This window comes from Pongo pygmaeus, chromosome 3, assembly GCF_028885625.2.
Source record: "Pongo pygmaeus isolate AG05252 chromosome 3, NHGRI_mPonPyg2-v2.0_pri, whole genome shotgun sequence".
Taxonomy (NCBI): domain Eukaryota; kingdom Metazoa; phylum Chordata; class Mammalia; order Primates; family Hominidae; genus Pongo; species Pongo pygmaeus.
The window spans coordinates 190,061,782-190,074,029 of record NC_072376.2 but is presented as its reverse complement, the minus strand read 5'-3'; the positions used below and the strand labels follow the sequence as shown (position 1 = coordinate 190,074,029).

Below are 12,248 nucleotides of genomic sequence, written 5' to 3'. Positions count from 1 at the left end.
TTCAGACCAGACACATAAACCTGCTTTGTGCGTCTTACGTGGTAGAGGAGGCTGGCTGTGGAACACGCTTATGTGCTGGCAATAACCATGAAAGTGTTGTTTGAAATTGTGTGCACCTCTGGCCTCTGAACAGAAATGTTTGGAGAAATCCAGTCCTGTGGGCTGGACTGAAGCAAACTTCCCCCGAAAGACAAAACTGTGGTTGTCCTAATGGCCTTTCTAAGCTATTTTTGGAGTTAGACTCACACACGTAAATCTGGCTAAATTCAGAACTGTTCTTTGACCTGGAGAATGAAAAATGAAATTGTTTGAAAGATACGGTGTTAGATTTGATTTGTATGATGTGGTATGACAGAAAATTAACATTTTAATTTATGCAAACTTTAGCTGATCTACATGGTTTTCAGTAATAAAACCTACTCTTATTTCAATATAGTATTAATAGAAATCAGAGTTAAGATTACTATCTCAATTCCATGAACTACATTTTTTCAGCTAGCTGAATATTTCCAAAATTTTTACTGTTATGATCATTTGGCCTCTGAGTTTGGAGACATTGTCTTATTATACAACCCAAATTAATTGCTTTCTTTTCAAAAATTGAGTTTCTTTATATTGCTCACCCACTTGATAAAGAAACAAGCCATTTTAGATTAAGACTTGCAAGAAGAAACAAAAAATAAATTATAAAGCTAAATTTTCTATTCAGCTTGCCTCTGCCTCAACTCTAAAGGTTAAAAAAAAATTAAAAGGTGAGCATTGGGGCCTTCTATCATTTCTTTTAGTATCATAGTTAGTTAAGCTTAGCCAGATGCAGTTCATTCTGATTATTTCCTAAAAGCACAGCAAAATAATGTAGGGGTCATTCCAACCTGTGTTCTCAAGGAAAACAGTATGACTCTAAATATAGTCCTGCATTTAGAAACTTTACCAGAAAAATGTACAGTTGTAGGAACATGATAATATTTTAGTGGTGGCTAAATTTCTAATATTTTTAATAGACTAACAAATAATTATACTCTTGGGCATAGCAAAAGTTATCTTTAGTTCATTTATCCTCCCTGAATCTTTATCAAACAACAATAAAATAAACAATAAGACATTATAGTTTTGTATTTACTATTCTAAATAAATTAATACTACTTTACAGGTTTTATTGGTATTGTGTATTTTATCATAACCCTGAAATCAAACAGGATTCTTTAAAATCCTCTAAATTTTAGAACTGCATACTTTAAAATAAATTAAATAGAAATACTTAGGCCAAGCAGATATTCTTTGAAAGGTAATATTCATTTTTAAAACATATTAATAATTTAAATGTTGTTTTTATCTTCAAGCCAAACCTCTTAAGAGGAATTTTGGTATACTGAGTCTCTTGAGAAAAATGTCATTTCATTTTAAAGTTAGAGAAAATAAATATGGATGATTTAGGAATTGAAATATACAATTAACAATTTATATTTTAAAATAATTCAGTTAAGCAATACGATGTATTCTAGATTATATTCCTAATATGGTATTTGATTTAAATCAAATAGTAAACCAAGGTACTTTGGATACTCTTTCCAACTAATGACATAACCTTCTCTCTTCTCTTCCTCCTTCCGTTTCCTTTCTTCATAATCTTTTCTATAAATTACTTTCAAGCATATTTTTTAAAAACATAGATCCAAATCTATGGCTAGGCATGGTGGCTCATGCCTGTGGTCTCAGCTGCTGAGGAGGCAGAGGCAGGAGGATTGCTGGAGCCCAGGAGTTCTGGGCTGCAGTGTGCTAGGACTGCACCACTGCACTCCCAGCCTAGGTGACAGAGCATGACCCTGTTTCAAAAACAAAAAAACCCCACAGATCTGATGTCAGTCTCCAGCATAAAGGCCTTTCAGTGATTTCCCATTGCTTGTAAAATAAGACAAAAATCTTTTTTAAAGGTTATATTTATTGATATATCATAGTTGTATATATTTTGGGGTCATATGTGATATGTTGGTACCTGTACAAAATGTGTAATGATCAATTCAGGGTAATTGGGATATCCATCATCTCAAACATTTATCTTTTCTTTCTGTTGGGAACAATACAGTTCTTCTCTTGCAGCTTTTTAAAAAATATACAATATATCATTGTTCACTGCAATTTCCCTGATGTACTATTGAATACTAAAACTTACTCCTTCTATTTAACTGTGCTTTTGTACCCCTCAACCATCCTCTCTCCATCCTCCCTACCCTTTCCCTTCCCAGCCTCTGATAATCAGTATTCTTCTCTCTACCTCCATGAGATCCACTCGTTTAGCTCCCACATAAATGAGAACATGCAGGATTTTTAAGACCACATCTTTATCACAACCTGCAATCTCTGCCCTATAGCCCCTCTTCAGCATCATCTAATGTAATGATTCTTGATCTTGTGCTTCCAATGCTCTAGACTTTCTCCAATTCCTGGGCATCATCGTGTTTCCTCTGCTCCTGGGCCCTTGCACAGACACTGTTAAGTTAACCTGGACTTCCTGTCTCCTCTTTCCTGAGGTGCTAGCTCTTCAGATCTCAATTTGGGTGTCAAGTGGCTTCGGCAAGGCCTCAGGCAAGACTTTCTGACCTATTTGGATTAGACCCAATATTTGCAGTAAATGCTTTGTAGTTTCCCATATTTTTAAAATAGTATTTATTACAGCCTATAATCACATAGTTTATAGTTATGTAGTCATTGTTACTTGATTAATGTCTCCCTCCTCCACAAAGGCAAAAACAGGTCTGTTCACTACTTATCCCAGTGCCTACCACAGAATAAGTACACAAATCTCTTTTAGTATCTCATAAAAACTGTGGACCCTTTCATGAGAACAAATGAAAATATAGACACATCCACAGCATTTTCCCCCACAGTTTTAGGGAGTTGGTTCCCTGACCCCTAGCCTTTTCCCTTTAAACCAGGCTTTAAAACTGCTGCCTTGAAGATTATTATTAATAAAATAGCTGATTAACACACTTGTGGAATTTTCAAATAATGAGTCTTTTTGCCAAACAAATTTTATGCTATCAATTTAGCTTGATCTTTTAAAAAATAACTATTTCTAGAGAGGAACAGAAAAGGTAACTATTGGGTACTGGGCTTAATTCCTGGGTGATGAAATAATCTGTGCAACAACCCCCATGACATGAGTTTACCTATGTCACAAACCTGCACATGCACCCCCAAACCTGAAATAAATGTTTACCTATGTCACAAACCTGCACATGTACCCCCAAACCTAAAATAAGTTTACCTATGTCACAAACCTGCACATGGACCCCCAAACCTAAAAGTTTATATATATATATATATATATATAAAGTTTATGTGTATACACATATATATAAAGTTTATATATACACACATATATACAAAGTTTATGTATATACACATATATAAAGTTTATATACATACACATATATATGAAGTTTATATACATACACATATATATGAAGTTTATATATATACACATATATGAAGTTTATATATATATACACATATATATGAAGTTTATATATATACACATATATATGAAGTTTATATATATACATAATATATATACACACCTACCCTTGAATAAATACTTTCACTCCAATACCCACTGGGTGAATGTGACACCTAATTAGACCAGTGCAGAAAATGAATATGCAATGGTCACATATATATATATATATAAACTGTATATATATATATACACTTTATATATGTACTTTATATGTATATATAAACTATATATATAAACTTTTATATATATAAAACATATATAAAAACTTTTATATATATGTATAAACTTTATATATGTGTATATATAAACTTTATATATACACATATATATGTAAAAGAAACATATATATCTGTAAAAGAAACAGATATCTATATATCTATATGTAGATATCTAGATGAGAGATATCTATATATCTATATCTAGATATCTAGATGAGAGATATCTATATATCTATATCTAGATATCTAGATGAGAGATATCTATATATCTATATCTAGATATCTAGATGAGAGATATCTATATATCTATATCTAGATATCTAGATGAGAGATATCTATATATCTAGATGTCTAGATGAGAGATATTTATATAGCTACATATATATAGATATCTGTTTGTCTTACAGATAAGGAAGAAAATTCTTCTTTATTCTCTCATTCATTAGTTAATATGAGCAAAAGCCAACACTATATTTTTCTTACTATTGGTCGACCAAATAAATGGGTACTTTACCTATGGGCCAAATAGATACCTAAGCATACCTTAGGTAAAATCTAAACTTGGAAAACAGAAAATCAGTACCTTGTTAGTAAGCAAAGTAAATAAATTTAGTCTTCCATTAACCATTAGTGTTTTTTCTGTGACCATTGCATATTCATTTTCTGCATTGGTCTGATTAGGTGTCACATTCACCCAGTGGGTATTGGAGTGAAAGTATTTATTCAAGGGTAGCTGTGTATGCTCAGTAGCATAAAAATTGCTCTATCAAGAGGGAGGTGTTGGAGAGGTTTAGGCTTTAGAAATTGCAAGGCTTGGCTGGGCACGGTGGCTTACACCTTTAATCCCGCACTTTGGGATGCCGAGACAGGCAGATCTCTTGAACTTAGGAAGTGGAGACCAGCCTGGGCAACATAGTGAAACCCTGTCTCCCCAAAAAAGTATAAAAATTAGCCAGGCGTGGTGTTGTGCACCCGTAGTCCCAGCTACATGGGAGGTAGCTGAGGTGGGAGGATTGCTGGAACCTGGAAGGCAGAGGCTGCAGTGAGTAGAGATCGTACCACTGCACTCCAGCCAGGGTGACAGAGCCAGACCCTGCCTCAAAAAAAAAAAAAAAAAAAAAGAAAGAAAAAAAATTACAAGGGGCCAGGGGTAAGATGAGCATTTAGTGCTAAGTGTAAGCTGCATACAAGTGAAATAATTTTTCCCAGTCTACTCAGTACTTAAACATCAAATATTTGCTATAAGAAAATTGTCTACTTTAGATCACATGGAATCTTTTCTTGCTATATTTCATCTCTTTCACCTCCCAGCTTTGCAGAATTTAGGCTTACTTTTATAATAGATTTACAATGTTGATATGAGTTTTGTCAACTTCTTCCCAATCTTTTGCTTGTGTGAAAAATCAGGACTTGCCCGTGAAATTTCTGAAGTTTGTCTGCTTTTTGTTATTGGTTGATTTTTTTTTTTAGTTTTTTTCTATCATATTGGTAGGCTATATATTTACAATAATCACAATATTTATACATTCTGATCTGTAATGCAGTCATATTTTAAAATTTATATAGCATTAGTTTTTATTTTGTCATTTTAATTTTTTAAAGATTTGAAGATTTTGAGAATTAAAAATTTTTAGTTCATCAAAAATGTGGTATTTCTCCTGAGAATTCTGACCTAAGACACCTTCTCTGCAGACTATAACTCTCCTTGTATTTTCTCATCTACTTTTTCTTACTTTTCCCAAACCTTCCCTCCAATTCAGGCTTCTCTCCTGATTTCTATACTGTCCACTCCACCTTGTGACTTGGCTGCCCCTCAGACAAGTCAGTCTGTCTCACTTAACAGTTACAACCTATTCCCTACTACCTTGCCCAAATGAGCAAGTAAGTGAATCCTATTCTTTTTCCAGTATTCTCTGTCTTAGTAAATGACATCATCATTCAGCCAGTTGGTCAAGCCAAGTTATTCTTCCTTTCAACAAAACTAATTGCTATTCAATCTACCTTGCAAACATCTCTAGGACCCAACCAGTGTCTCCATGCTGCTAATCCCACTCTGATCTAGGTCACATTTACCCCTTACCTAGACCATTCTTCTTGGACAAGCCTAATAACTGGTCTCCTACCTCCATTCTTCCTTTCCTCCAATCCATTTGCCACTTTTTAGCAGTGATTATTTTTTCTTTTCTTAATGCTAAGTCAGACACTGCTAAAAACTCCTCGATAACACTGCCTTATTGGGATGGAGCCAGCATTCAACTAGTGTGGTGATAAGCTTGTCTTTTCTAATTGGGTTGCTTAGGCCAGCATCTGGTCAGATTGATTGGTACAAATGTTCTAAGTTGTTAGTGTTTTGAATGGAACTCTTCTTTCAGACAAAATCCCTTAAACATAATTTCCTGGGCCCTTAATGATCTGGATGCTACCTAAATGTCCAGCCTCAAATGTCAATGCTTTTCCCCACAAAAACTACTTACCACTAAGACCCAAATTCTTTTCACTTCTTGGGTTATGTCAATATCTTTCACCTCCAGTATTGCAATGTTGTACTCTGTGTTTGAAACGTCTCCCTACACATGATCCCATATCTCGATGTTTCTAGTTAATTTCTACTCATTCTTAGGCCTAAACACACAAATGTGACTTCCAGGGCATTCTGTTCTGTGCTTCCACAGCATCCATTGTTGCCGTATCTTAGCATCATTACCTCATCTGTCAGATGGTTTTATCTTTGTTTCATTCCCTAGGTTTTTTTTTTTTTTTTTTTTTTTTAGATGGAGTCTCACTCTTGTTGCCCAGGCTGGAGTGCAGTGGCACGAACTCAGCTCACTGCAACCTCTGCCTCCTGGGTTCAAGTGATTCTCTTGCCTCAGCCTCCCAAGTAGCTGGGATTACAGGTATGCACCACCACACTCGGCTAATTTTTTGTATTTGTAGTAGAGATGAGGTTTCACTATGTTAGCCAGGCTGACCTAGAAACTCCTGACCTCAGGTGATCCACCCACCTCTGCCTCCCAAAGTGCTGGGATTACAGGTGTGAGCCACTGCACCCAGTCTTATTCTGCAGGTTCTAGACTCCATGAAAGCAAAGATTGTGTCTGCTTATTACACTGAACAATAGCACAGTAGTTGGCACATAGCAAACACTTAGAAGTGAATAAAATGAATACTTGAATAAAAAGAAACAAATTTGGGGTCAAAGGTCAAATTTTGAATATGCTGATTTGAAAGAGTCTGAATGGTGTTTAGGTGGAGATACCAGAAGGTTTGATGTATAATTCTAAAATTTTAGAACAATAATTGGGTCTTTAAATATAGATTTGGGAGGAAGCATCATTCTCATAAATGTCATTTGAAGCCTGGTGTGCTTATTAATTCTTAGGGTATTCATGTATCAGAAGAGAAGAGCAAACATCAGTACCAAGGGAAAGCCAACATTCATCATTAGCTGTGCCCTGCATTCTCCTCTTTGATTTTGTATTATCATGCCCTTTTCCTATCCGAAGGATTCACTTATATTTTTGTTTGTAGTATAAGGGATTTTTTTTTTTTGAGACAGAGTCTCACTCTTGTCACCCAGGCTGGAGTGCAATGGTGTGATCTTGGCTCACTCCAATCTCTACCTCCTGGGTTCAAGCAATTCTCCTGCCTCAGCCTCCCGAGTAGCTGGGATTACAGGTGCCTACCACCACGCCCAGCTGATTTTGTATTTTAATGGAGATAGGTTTTCACCATGTTGGCCAGGCTGGTCTCGAACTCCTGACCTCAAGTGATCCACTCGCCTCGGCCACCCAATGTGCTGGGATTACAGGCATGAGCCACTGCACCCGGCAGATAGTTTTAATTTAAATTCAGTTAGACGAGTGCATATGGTACACCCATTATGTGGCGCTTCATACTATGTACTAAAAGCATGCTATGCACAAAGTGTAGGTGTACAGTGATGGATAGATCCTGCCCTAATGGAACTAACAAATTAGCAAGGGAAATCAACATTTATCAAGTAATTAAAAGTAGTTTAAGTGTTGTGAAAGAAAAGTACAAAGGCTTATAGAAGTGCATATCCAGGACGTTTACAAACCAAGGGAGGTCGAGGCATAAAATTTCTGAAAGCAAGAATGCAGTCTTCCTACATTTTTATTAATATTCCAAGTTCTGAAAACGTGTAGTTAAGTAGCAGCTTTTCCTGCATTTATTCAGTTTATTGCATTATCAGTGTAGTATGAATGGGAGTGTGTGATGATTTCCTTCAAATATAAAAGGAAATTTCTTAATGCTGTATTTTCTTAAGGTGAAAAAAAAAAAAAGACTTTTCATTTTGTTAAAAGAGTTCCAGGCACATTTTGTAGCAAAGCCACCAATTGGAATGATATAAATTGTAAGGACAATGTACCTTAGGTAATGTCAAACTCAAGTTTTTTAATAGATACTTCATAGAAATGCTTTTTTTTAATGGGACTCAATGAAGGGGAGATTATCAGGGTGAGGAAGCCAGCTGTTCATTGAAAAGTAAAAGCATATGCACTGTGCATTCCAAAGTATACTAATTGATAAAAACTGCTTCAAAGTTCTCCACACAAGTATCTAAGTGGCTTTGAAAAGTTAAGTAGATTGGATGTCTTTTCAACCTCTTTCATAAACATACACTTTGAGTATATTTTCTTATGAGAAGTTGTATATTTAAGAGATATAACCAAAAAGTAGAAAATGAATTTTGCAGGGGGTAAATTATTTGGTGATGAAAGCAGAAGCAGAAGAAAGTCATCTGCTTTTGAGGCACACATTTGGATTAAAAAATTACTTGAATGTTAGTATTTACCTTATATATTTTACTAAATCTAGGAAAGAATAAAGAAAAACAACTCAATCTCTAGAGTCTCCTTGAAAATGGTGGGGTTAAACCAAGCTCAAGGAACTAGAAGTTCTTTGCTGTGTTCATTAGTGCCAGACTAAAGAAGCCAGTTTAGTAGGAAGCTAGCTTGCTATGAGCTAATTCTGATATATAGAAGCAGCATTATTTTAAATTCTACATTGCCATCTTAAAAACAAGCAGCTACTGCTTTTTCATTATTTTATAAAGCAATAATATGAGCATGTATATTAACAAAGACATGCTCGATTATATTTAAGTTGGATGTTTCATAAAATTTTACAACAAAAAATATTTAAACCTAAGTCAAATATGCAACTATATAATGAAATTAGAGGTATTATTTTGCACTGCAGTCAGGATATTTCTTCCATTAATTAAACAGAATACTGCAGCAGTCTGGAAGATTAATTTATTACATTCCTATGTATTCAGCAAGTGGAACGTGATTTGTATTGTATCTTTAGCAAGTTAATATTTGGCAAGTACAGTTTTTGGAAATCAGGTTTTATCCTGATGTGGAAAAAGAACTCTATGCCAGTACCAGTTATCAGAAGTTTCTTTAAGAATAACATTTGCCTTAAGAATATAATTAATGCATCTGTAAAAAATACCACTTTTTTCCAACCCAAGGTACAATAAGATTCACATATTTTATTCAGTATTTCTAAAACTCTTCAATTGAGGTTTTTATTTTAATTGTGGTACTGTGTATACTTTTTATGCATAACAATATGTTAAAATTAATTGAGTACCAGATTTAAATCTGTTAGGCTATCTGTTATTCCATTTTCTTTCCCAAACCTAATTTAAGTTCCACAGGCCTTTTATAGCTGGCCATGTGGTTGCAATGCTAAGTCAAAATGCTAAGACCTTTTCCCATTTTGGGGGATTATTTATTTAAATTTTGTGTAGTTTTAAAATCTGATTTTACAGTTATTAATCATATTCTTCTGGGGGTACGTATATCTGTACTTAATGGACTAAAGTTTAGAATATTTAAATTTAAATTAAATATGGTAGTGAGATTTGTTCTGAAGAGAAACTGGTTATATTTAGGATATAATGGTGTTTTAAAAGAAGGCATTTTTTGTGTCATATTTGTATCCACACGAACATTACTTATAATTTAGTACTAAATTATAACTCAAGATCCTCTCAGTAAGGAAGTTCTACACCTTTTTCTTGAATAGCCAGCAAGATAAGTACGATTAGGAATTGTTGCTTTATAGCCGTTGCTATGCTGCTGTAAACAACCTATTGTTTCAAAATGTGGCTTTATTTGAAGTCCATTCTTGTTGGTGAGAATTGACTATTAAATATTCCTATTAAAGAATGCCAGTAGATTACAACTGGGAACCTCTCAGTTGGAAACACTTGCCATTTCCTCTTGTTTATTGTAGTTTTACAGAATATACAGTCAGATTTTTTTTCAGTTTCCAGCCTTGCTTAAATGCCTTTTTTATACATCCTTTTGATCTTTTCCAAAACCAGCAACTGGTATTATATGCCTAAAGTATATGTCAGGCTTCATAATGAATTGTATTATTACAACTTTTTTTGTGTCCTGCATTGGACACAAGTTAATATTACTTATTGTTCCAGAACAATTCACTTTATTGTATAAAACTGTTTTAGAAAAATTATAATTTTCAAAATATCAAATTATAATAGATTATATTATCAGTTAAAGACATCATCAATCAGTATTTACTAAATAAACATACTTGGAGTTATTAGCTAGTGCTGAATAATACATAAGTTTTATGTTCTATGAACTTAAATGTAGAATAGAAAATACTATTATATACACAATAAAGCACAAAATAGTCTGACAGTATCATGATTCATATTTTCTTAAAATAATCTACTTACTGTTTCAAACATTGATATGTTTGGATAGATCTAAACTCTTTTGAGAGAAAATTCTAGTTACTGTGTTAGTTCAGATCATTATTTAATGGCAAGAACAAACTGCATAAGGGAATTAAACTCCAGTGTTTACGGTAAGCTATTTGGTATTTCAGAAATTCTACCATAGTATCTCTCTCTGTGTGTATGTATTTTCTCATTCACCCTCACTGTGAGGTTTCTTTTTTTTTTTTCTTTTTCTTTTTTTTTTTTTCAGAGAGGGAGTTCACCTCTGTTGCCCAGGCTGCAGTGCAGGTGCAGTGGCGCAATCTGGGCTCACTGCAACCTCCGCCTCCCAGGTTCAAGCAGTTCTCCTGCCTCAGCCTCCCAAGTAGCTGGGATTACAGGCATCTGCCACCCCACCCAGCTAATTTTTGTATTTTTAGTAGAAATGGGATTTCACCATGTTGGCCAGGCTGGTCTTGAACTCCTGACCTCAAGTGATCTGCCCACCTCAGCCTCCCAAAGTGCTGGGATTACAGGTGTGAGTCACCATGCCCCGCCCTCGCTCTTAGGTTTCTGATCGGCATAGAGGCAAGGTCATTATTGGTGACTGTTATCCTGAGATTCTAGCAAGGTGTTTGGTATCATGTAGGTACTCAATAAATAGTTATTGAAAACTAAACAAGGAAAGATTTTAAATAAAAATTTTAAAATTTAGAATTTCTTTAACAAAAATTTAACTAAATCTTGGCTGATGTGAATGATGATAAAGAACAAGAGAAGGAAGAGGAGGAAGAAAAATCCAAACGTTACACTGAAATCACCATTATTATTATCCCTATTTTATAGGTAATGAAATGGAGGCTTGGGGAAGTTAGGTAATTTTTCCAAGTCTCAGAAGTAGTAAATTGAAGATCCAGGACTCTAATTAATGTCTGTTTCTCAAGACTAAGTAAACTCTTCTTTATTCTTACATACTTCGTGGAGTAGGGAAGTTGCCAGTGATTTGAAAATGTTATGTATTTATTTTGGGAGGGCGCCATGCAAGTTTATAATGCACTTCTAATTATTATTTTTTCAGTTCAAAAAATGTATATTTTCTAAGCACATACTATCTAGGAAAAAAAGCTTACGGAAATTCTTAGTAACGTAGGGATTAAATATAGCTATGTAAAAATTCACGAAGGGGTCTGTAAACAAGAAAATAGAATTTACTATATTTATTGAAAAGGCAGTAGAAACTGTAATCATGTCTAAATGATAAGAGTAAGTCAGTCAATATACACACATGAGACCAGCACAGAAAGAATTAGAAAAATTAAAGAGACCTCTTTAGTATGTGACAAGAGCTAGTATAGGTACAATTATATCTTAATACATACCCAGACGGCATATTCCCGGTAGATATTACTAATTTTCCTGAAGTTGATAGATAAATAAAACTCAATTATCAAGACTCTTTCTACTTTTAATATTATCAAAGGTATGTTTCTCTGGACTCTTAAAATTTTTTCACACTGGTATCATCAAGTAGCAGGTCAAAATTTAGGGATAGAGGATGTGTTTCAAGAGAAGAACAAAATTTTTTAACTTTAATTTTCCAGTCTCTGTTGCTTTTGATAAAATTAACTGAATTCAGCCTGCCAATTGCTACTTAGACACATAAAAGAGAAATGAGACATTAGTTATTAAGATTTTGATTTTTATTCCTTTATGTTTTGATTTCCTTTATTTCCTTTAAGTAGTTAAACTGCAACAAAGATTTTTTTCTCTCCAACTGTACTTCCATTTT

At 34.2% G+C, this 12,248-nt stretch overlaps 1 protein-coding gene across 1 annotated transcript in view; it reads left to right on the top strand.

Moving 5' to 3' along the window:
• The window catches only part of VEGFC (vascular endothelial growth factor C), a 121,767-nt gene that overhangs the window by 84,407 nt on the left and 25,112 nt on the right, over window positions 1–12,248 (top strand). The gene's annotated exons all lie outside the window — the stretch shown is intronic.